Genomic DNA, 9,337 nt, shown 5'->3' with positions numbered 1-9,337 from the left:
ACTGCGTTCGGCTCACGGCTGAGTTCGCTCGGCGACGTGCGCTCACTTCCAGTCCACTTCAGTCCGCCGCGAGCCGTCCAGCCGTCGTTGCTCGGCTTGTAATTGTTCCGGAAGCTTCTCCGAGTCGGCTCTCTCTCTCCGAGTTGTTACCCCTCAGCTCGATTTCCTGCGCGAAGTTTGGGAATGTATCCCGCGCGACCTCGTTGAATGTCAGTGAGTCGTTCGCACGAGCAAGAACAACAGGTGAGCGACTTTTTCAAACGACGACTCGATCGAGTAATAACTTACTTCTAACAGCGTGATTTAATATCGCGAACGTCTTTCCGAAACGATGAAAATGATGGAATTTATTTCCGATTAGCTTTCGGCGATCACTTTGTACCGTTTTTATTTAGAAGAACCGATTATTCGTGACATGGATGATAATATTTATTTTATTTATTCTTTATGTGTACATACAAGATTATTAATGCTTTTGAGACTTTCAGTGCTTTTCTAGACAGAGTCTGTGCATTTTGTGGATTGTCTCCGTATCCAGATCCATTATTAGAATGCCAACGTTTCGTGAACAATGCAGTTCACTACATTTGGAGCAACCCGACATTTTCGCCCCGATGAAGTCTAACCCGCAAAATAGATTCTGTCTAGAAAGTATCCATGGAAGTTTTACAACCATTAATCATCAGGGTCGCATTCCAAAATTCAACTCTGTCAACTCGAGTATCATTTTATCCTTGTTGGTCACCGAATATTGAATAAAGATAAAAGATACTCAGAGTTGACATAGATTCAAGTTTTGAAATCCCAGGATAAAGAGTATCGGATTGCTCCGATAAAATAAAGTGAACTGTAATGTTCACGAAACGTTGGCATTCTAATAAAGCATCTACACTGAGAGAAATGTTTCGTATAAATGTGACTTGCAAAAACTTTCTTCCTTTTTAATTTAAAGGTTTTGTTGTTTCTAATCAAAATTTGATTAGAGAGATATCACACAAAACATTTCTCTCAGTACGGAGATCAGTCGCGAAACGAACGAAGTTTTCGTACACAAGATTATTATATGTATATATTTTATGTAATATGATCATCAGCGTGCAATTTACCATTGTATGCGGAGCCGCGAGACCGATGGTTAAAAGATTATTGTTTCAACAATCAAACGCCGTGGTTACGTTGGTTGCGGAGTTATCGACATCCGGCTCATTCGCGGTATAACTTGAGATAGTCGTCGGACGCACGTCATTCGCACGTGCGAAATCCCCTTGATTAGATTTAATTACGGAGGCGTAATTCACGTCGTGCGCCTGATTCGAAAGTCATCGACACGACAGAGATCGCGAGCGCGCGAGGTGGTGGTCTCCCTTCGTTCGTAACCTGCCGACCTAATGGCGAGTTAATTTCACGACGCGAGATATTAACAATTAATGGCTAATTATCTGTTTCGTTCTCGCGAAATCGCTCGGAAAATCTCGGGCTTGGAGAACGTATAGATATAAAATTGGGTTACTCCGTTCTCCGCGCGAGTGAAAACGCGCGCGCGGCCGCGATCAGACCTCTCGGACGCGAATAGAATCACTTTCTTACGTTCGCGGGCTTGATCGTATATACGAACGATCGTGTGCGAGCGCGGGATTCGCGGGGAATGAAATCGTAACGAGACGTACCTCGCTTGGCGGCATGGCTTTTCAGTGAAATCCGCAAATTACGAACGGGCGCGCTCCACTTTTCCTTAGGCGCCTTGCCGTTTCGTCGATTACTTTCTTACGTCGAGTAACACGGTCGAGGGCCTCCGCCTCGAATCGAGATCGATCTTCGACACTGCCAGGCTTCGACACACCGTTTCTTCGCCGCACCATTAAAGGTCTTACCCCCTTCGCTCGTTCTTGAAGTTCTTCTCCGCGTGATGGGCACTAAAAGCGAGTTCCGCATGTAGAAATTATCGCTTTATATAGAAGTCAGGGTCTCTATTAGCGGGCAAACAATGGCAGGTCTACACAATCGGAGAAATCAGGACTCGTCTCTGTAATCGTGATGGTAAATCACGCAGCGGCACCAAGTATTTATGTCTGTGATCATTTTCATTGACCATCTATTTACGTTATCGGTAAACTGTAGTTAGAGAGACAGTCTAAGTTGGACGTATTGAAACATCTGGCCAACAGGTGGTTGTATTCTGAGACAATGGATCTATGAGAAAAATTCATCTTGTTTATATATCAAGGTACTTTTAAAGTACTCTTTCAAACTTCTGGAGTGAATCTCACTCTGAAGAGTGAAATCTCACTTTTATTGAAAATTGAGCCACTCTTTTTTCAAGACTGATTCAATTTGCATTCTTTAGAGTGAAATTCCATTCCAAAGAATATTGAGAGTATTTCAGTATTATGTAATTTGAGGCATATTTAGAGCAATATATATTTCGTTAATTTTAAATTTGCCTATTATCTTATTTTTAATTGAAACGTAGTTCATATTATAACGTATGTAAATCATAATAATATTTTAAAATATATTCTATAAAATTTCGCGTTACGTTCGTTTTTCTTAAAATTCATACATAAGGATTTATATTTATTAATATTTTTTTCTATTAATATTTATTCCAAAATTTATTTATATTTATTACAAAATTTATTTATATTAATTTTATTATGACGTTAGATTAATACAGATCGACCTTAACACGTTATATCCACCCGCGCGCTATTCACGCTATTAATTTCATTCACTCTAAGTGGACCGATTTAAGCAGCTATATATTTATCATAATTACGTGCACTTAGCCGCCCAACACGCTGATAACGGCACGCTGTCGACAATAAATTCGACGACAATTAGCCGTCCGTAACGTTAAACAGCGCGCTTCTTCAGTAGATAATGACTCGTTTCTCACCCCGTTTCTTCGCGAGTGCAATTAGATGTTGCTACTGGGAAAGTCTCTCAACATCTCGGAAGTAACAGTATCAGTTTTTACAAGGCCGTCTTGTTTGCCGGTTGCCCTCTAGGGGCACCAAAGGCCGTACTGCTACAGCGTGTCTCAAAGTTCCAAGCGATCGGTCTCAGACTTAATTCTAGTTGAAGGTGCATTCTCATTAGATTAACCCTTACCGTACTATGTACAATTTGGTGTCTCATCCATACTATCAAAGGTCACTAGAATTCTCTTTGTTTTTTCAGCTCTTCCAAATAATTCCAAAAATCTCTAAAAATTCACCAACATACTTTCAACTTTCTAGAATAAATATTGACTCTTTATTTTGGAAAATAATAAAATGTATAGTATAATTTATAATTACCGAAAGACTTAAAGAAACTTGCATGAACAGGAATCGCTTGGTCACTAGTTACCCATATTGGTACGGTAAGGATTAAAAAATAAATGCAGATAATACACCGGAGACTATCTTATTTTCGAGACGATAATGACTGAACTCGCATTTTTAGAATTCTCTCGTTTTTAAACGAATTTTATCTAAAGCTCGTTTTAAAGCTCGTTCGTTCTCTACACGCATGCATTTCTACATTGCATTTTAGGAATATATCGTAACTTGTCACGCGTAATTTAGCACACGTTTGCAAGAAAATGACGATACAAGATGCAAGCGAATCCTTTTTTTTGTTGTTCACACAAGATTGCTAAAGAATGCGGCATTCGTCCAGCTTGATGCAGCTGAATCGAGATCATTAGACGATTTTATCGTATGTTATTTTAACTTTTCATAACAGCGGCGAGTATCGTCTGTGATGCAACGATGCAACAAAGATCCCGAGCAAAGGCTATCGATTTGCTGCTATTTTTGTGACGCGTAGACTCAAAAAATATTAAACGCCAGGCAGTTAATTTCTTAAGAGATTCACGGGTTATCGGCAACCGAAAGTTTCTGATACAAAAAACTCCTGACTCGTGTCAAAAGTCAACGGTAATCAATATAAACGTGAAGTGTTCAAAAATCACGTCAAAGCTGATAGAGATTGAGACGTGATTTTTATTTGACAATTCAATCGTGTCTTATCTCCCCGAGATGATCTAGGAAAACGAGACAATATCAAAACGCGTGCCAAATGAGCGAAATTTAAAATACACTCAGGATACGAAAATCCTGAAATTTTACGACTTGTCCGATCGTGCTTTCGTCAAAGTCGAAACTATCTCTAGTTCTATTTGCACACGTTTAAGTAATGACATACTCGCAATGCAAGACACGGAATCCAATTCTAGAGAAAATTCTGTGAACCTAAGTAAAAGTTTTCCACAATTTTATCTTAAAAATACGTGCGTTATCGAAAGATAGGGCACAGCGTTTCGTGTCCTATCTCTGAGGAACATCGTCTTTTCTGATATAAGGTAATATTATGGGAGACACACAGTCACTTTAAGTATTCAATTAGAAAAATATATGCTAGATAATTTTTATTCACTGTATCTTGCAGTTTATTTTTAAATGCAATTATAAAATTCAGGGTTGAATCCATTCATCCGAAAAGAACGATTTTGCTGAAGTATTTAAATATTTAATGAGATACAGATTCGAAAATAATTGTATTGAACTATTGAAATAATTATATAGGACGTTAAAACTTTTGCAGCATTGCTCATTATATTTGAACATCCTACATAATTATTTTGATACACCAAGAGAAATGTTTCGTATGATATGTGATTTATAAAAACTTTCTAACTTTTTAATTTAAAAGGCTTTGTTATTCAAAAATTTTTTGGTTATTCTAAATTTTTTGAAAACATTTCTGTCAGTGTAATTCAACAAAATTATTTTCAAATCTGTATCTATTTAAATTTTTAGACACTTCAGCAAAATTGTTTTTTCCGTGTTTAATTTAAAGTGTACTTGTATGTGGAAATCTTAAATCATATTTATCAATTAACACATACGTATACAGCTTCATTGTCGTGTCATGAGAACTAATTTATATTAAAACGGCACGAATCTTGATACACACGCGAAAAAAGTAATACATACCGACGTTTCCTTTAAATAATATTCACACGAATCTCGTTTTTGTTATCAATGATGCTACGATTGATCTATATACGTACGATCTTCTCGCAGACACGATTCATCATTGTGCGGAAGCGGAAAATTTTCCGTCGGTGCATCCTGTGCACGTAATGTATACAATAGAACATTTTACGTTTGGTATGGGAACATTAGACGCTTCTTTTCGCTTGTTACCTGGGCATTGTACCCACAATATATTACTGGCGTAAGCGCTGTGGGATAACGCGCGCATTATGTTTAGAGGCAGATGTAGAGCGAAAAGAACAAGAGAACACATTGTTGCGCATCGAAATGCTGAGAAACTTAATGAACAGCTGGTATCGAATAACATTAATGAGCCGAATGAAAATAGGTCATAAAGATGTAAGCCATGTTATAAGCGTTAGGTAAGGAGACATGAAATTTTTGCGAAAGTGGCAACGTTTCTTAATCTTTCAGCAGTTAAACTCGCAACAGTCGACAAAAGTAGTACGAATTAAATAAAATTGCATTCTGTGTCTTAAAGGAAAATTTTTTACGACGAAAGAAAGGTTAAAGCTAGTCGCCATGGCTAGCCATGTGGGTCACGACCCATAAGATTTTTTTCTAAACACCACAGCTCCGAAGGCGTCACAGGAACCTGGGAGAAAGTGCGATCGGCCATTTTCTAATTGACCGCATCCGCCGGAAAAATAGAGTTGAACGTCATAGTCATTCTGTGGCGATTAGTATGGCCCATGGATTCTCAGTTAATGACTCACAAAGAAATCCGCGCGCACTTAATGCGCTTTTCCACGTCATCCTTTCTATGCAAATCGAATTTTCACTCACGGGCACGGGCCCGCGATATCTTTTTGCGGATCTTTTTGCGTTCCGCTCGCCGCAGATCACGCTCGGAGGATTTGCTTTTATTTTTCGAATGAAAGTCCTCCAAGAAAGAACGTTTCCAATAATAATCTGCCGCACGACTCTCTCCCGATATGCGCATACGTAAGAAATTGAACTGTTATATTGCAATGAATCGTTTTTTGTGTGTCACTTGGAGATACAGCTATTGTTTTACATTATCTGCTAGAGGTTCGAATGTTATTTTAATATATTTAACCCTTCTGTCTGTATTGAAACTCCATTGAAATACAAATTCAATAAACATTTATTTTATTAACCCTTCGATCCGTAATTACAATATATTTTTACTTTCTTCGTTTGCAATCTAAATTGTTTGCACAAGCGAAAATTTTACTCAAATTTCACCCTTATTTTCAAATTTTAATTTTCATTAAATAAAAGTTTGTAGCTAAAAAACTATCGATAATATAGAGATGTTGACAAGTAACTCTGAATTTTTTTTGATAGTCTAGAATTGTAAAGAACTTGAACTAAAAAAATAAAAATCCAGATTACAGACGGGAGTAAAAATGTAATTGCAATCGGTTGGTTATATAATATAATAAATTTTAATAAAATTTTTCTTTTAATAGAGTTCCAAGAGAAGTAGCGGTAAAATTTTCTCTAAATCAGAATCAATTCCTGCTTCGCCATAGGCGAGAGAGGAACGCGATGCAGCTTTTAATGCGCTCGGTATAGCGCTTCGGATGGGCACTTCATCATCAATCCGTCGGTCGACCGGATCCACCATAGGCGAGGCAGAGATTGAATTAACAGCGATACTAATTGACTACCGGCACCGCCGATGGGTGGCCAGCAGCTGTAGCTACAGCAGCAGAGAGACGCGATTGTCTCGTTGACGGTGGGGGAGTTTCACCTTGAACGTTATGCAACTCACCGCCTCAACGTATGCATGAGCCGCACGTATACACCGGGGTTAGATGCACGCTGGGCGATTTCACGCCTATGTCCTGTGTGTTTAACGGCCGTCTAATGGTGCCAGTGTCGTCGGATAATTACAAATTCCGCGAAAGCGTTTCTCTCGCCGGCACGTCGCGCTTTTCCGCGCGCGGAACTCGCGACGCAATGATACTCGATGCAACGATCGCAATGGAGCAATTAGATGAGTGATACTTACGTTTGTTATTAAGTTTTGCGAAGGGAAAAACCTGGTCCAGTCGATCTGGACTAATCATGAACATGTGCTCGCTCTTAACAATAAGTTGGGGATCTTTACTATAATTTTTTTTGTAGATGGGATTTCAAAGATTTGCTTTGTGCTGTTAAGATGTACTCTCTAAATTCTTTAGAGTGGAATCTCCAAAGAGTGAAAATTGAATTAATCTTGATAAAGAGTGACTTAATTTTTAGTTTATAGGAAATTTCACTCTTCAGAATGAGATTCACTCTAAAAGTTGTAGAGAGTAACATTGTGATGATATGAATTCCATTATAAAATTGTATTAATTAAGAGAATGTAAAAGCTTCGTACAAAACCGTCGACGAAAGGTTTGGTTGATGGTCGAAATTGGCAGTGAAAGTTGTTGATATCTAACTCGGAGGAAACGCACATGATTATTCATTATTCATGACGTGAATTGTACACGGTAACTATACATTTTAATGATTTGCAAATGGGTCGGCGATTTAAATGATATCAAAAGCGTATTGGTGACGGAACGCATTATAGCCGCAACAAATAGGCACACTTATTGTCTCTTCATTGATTCTTAATTATGATTATTATGAGTTATTTAGATGTAAATTCATAATCTTTGAAATTACTCAAATTAAATTAACAACGGGATTCAGGTATATTAAACTAGAACTTTGTGCTAATTGCATTTCCCTCCCAAACCGGGCGTATCGTGTTTCCTTAATTATCTGTATTGAATACCAATGAACTGGAATTGCAATTGGTAATTTAATATTGTTGCATACACACTCCCGGAAGTACTTCTAACCTTACGTTTGTCTGAGGAATCGAGGATAACAGCCCGATTAAGAAAATGAGACATAATAACAGCTTCAACGTTTGAATCATAACTGAAGGTTCTCAACTTCTCGTTCTTTCTTCATTCTCTTTCTCTCTTTTTTCTAATATTCCTTGAGAAATGATGATTCCTTCTTTGGCACACGCGTTTCGTCCTCGGCTATTTGCTAGAGTTGTAATCCTTTGTTAGCTATTTACTGTAAGAGCAAAGTCCTATGGTCATAAATTAAAACTTTTGTGAGATTTGTTTATATATTCCTATGATTTAATTATGCGGCACTTAATTTTCGCATCGTTTATCACTCGGCTATTTTTCATGCTTCAAGTAATATAGCGTCATTAACGTAGATATCGCTATCCTTGAATACAGTGCGTCTCGTCTTCTTCTTATAATATCCACGTGCGACTTCAACGTATCAACAACGCACACGATGTTTATTAGCATACGTTTTTTGTGACGCATCTTTCTTATAGAATGCCTGATTAGATTGTCTTGAGATTATTATTAATATTATATCCACTTGTGATGGATAGCATCTCTCGGAACATATACGATTCTGTTTTAATAATCGTGCGTTAAATTACATAAACACATTACCAATACATCACCATTCCGTCCTGAGATTTGTATAAATTTTAAAGGCATTGAGAACAGCGATTGAACAGTAAAATGAACGTACACAGGTCACTGTCAATTCAAAAGCTACGATGACTAATTAGCCTTGACGACGCATTTGAACGAATAATATACGATCCGTAAACCGCACATGACTTACACACCGAGCCAAAAGTTTGAAAAAATTGACACTTTAAAAATTGACATTTTTGGGATTTATTTTTTAAATAACAACAGGAAACGCGGGCAATTAAGAGCCTAAACTCGCAGTAATTTGAGCGATTATATAAACATATATTTCTCAGTACTACAAATATATCACAAACACCGAACGTTTCGGCTTAATTCAAGCCATCTTCAGCAGTATAGTATAATAAAATTTCTTGATTAATAATTCCAAACATCTTAGTAATCTTGTTTTTTAATGTTCAAAAATAGGAAAATGTGCGAGAGAAGATAGTCCGATTAAATATTGTAATGAAAAAACATAACGTATATATGTACACTCTAGGCCAAAAGTTTGGAATTATTATTAAACATTTTTGGAATTACTGACTTAAATATATATATAAATAGTAATAAGGCTCTACGATCGTAAATAAATTCAAGTAAAGAACGGGCAAAGAGCCAAAGTATAAAAAATTAACAACAAATATATATATTAAAATAATAGAACATACATACAAATTTAGCCAACAAAATTAACAAACGTTTCGAACCCGATCGGGTCATTTTCAATGATAACATAAATTAATATAATATACAGAATAAAGTTTTTGAAATATCGCCACTTGAAGAAATTTGGGTAGTATCATTGTAGGTCTGATTCCTCGGAAATAA

General features: G+C 37.1%; 1 protein-coding gene across 1 annotated transcript in view; it reads left to right on the top strand.

Annotated features, from left to right (window-relative positions):
• The first annotated feature begins 106 nt into the window (after positions 1-106).
• Positions 107-9,337, top strand: part of LOC108765978 (PTB domain-containing engulfment adapter protein 1) — a 23,774-nt gene continuing 14,543 nt past the window's right edge. The window contains exon 1 of the mRNA XM_018514946.1: positions 107-243. The gene's annotated coding sequence lies outside the window, so the exon portion shown is untranslated. The remainder of the gene's footprint in view (positions 244-9,337) is intronic.

This window comes from Trachymyrmex cornetzi, unplaced genomic scaffold (genome assembly GCF_001594075.2).
Source record: "Trachymyrmex cornetzi isolate Tcor2-1 unplaced genomic scaffold, Tcor1.1 scaffold56, whole genome shotgun sequence".
Classification (NCBI taxonomy): Eukaryota; Metazoa; Arthropoda; class Insecta; order Hymenoptera; family Formicidae; genus Trachymyrmex; species Trachymyrmex cornetzi.
Note: the sequence above shows the minus strand (reverse complement) of the source record. Positions and strands in the feature narration are given on the sequence as shown.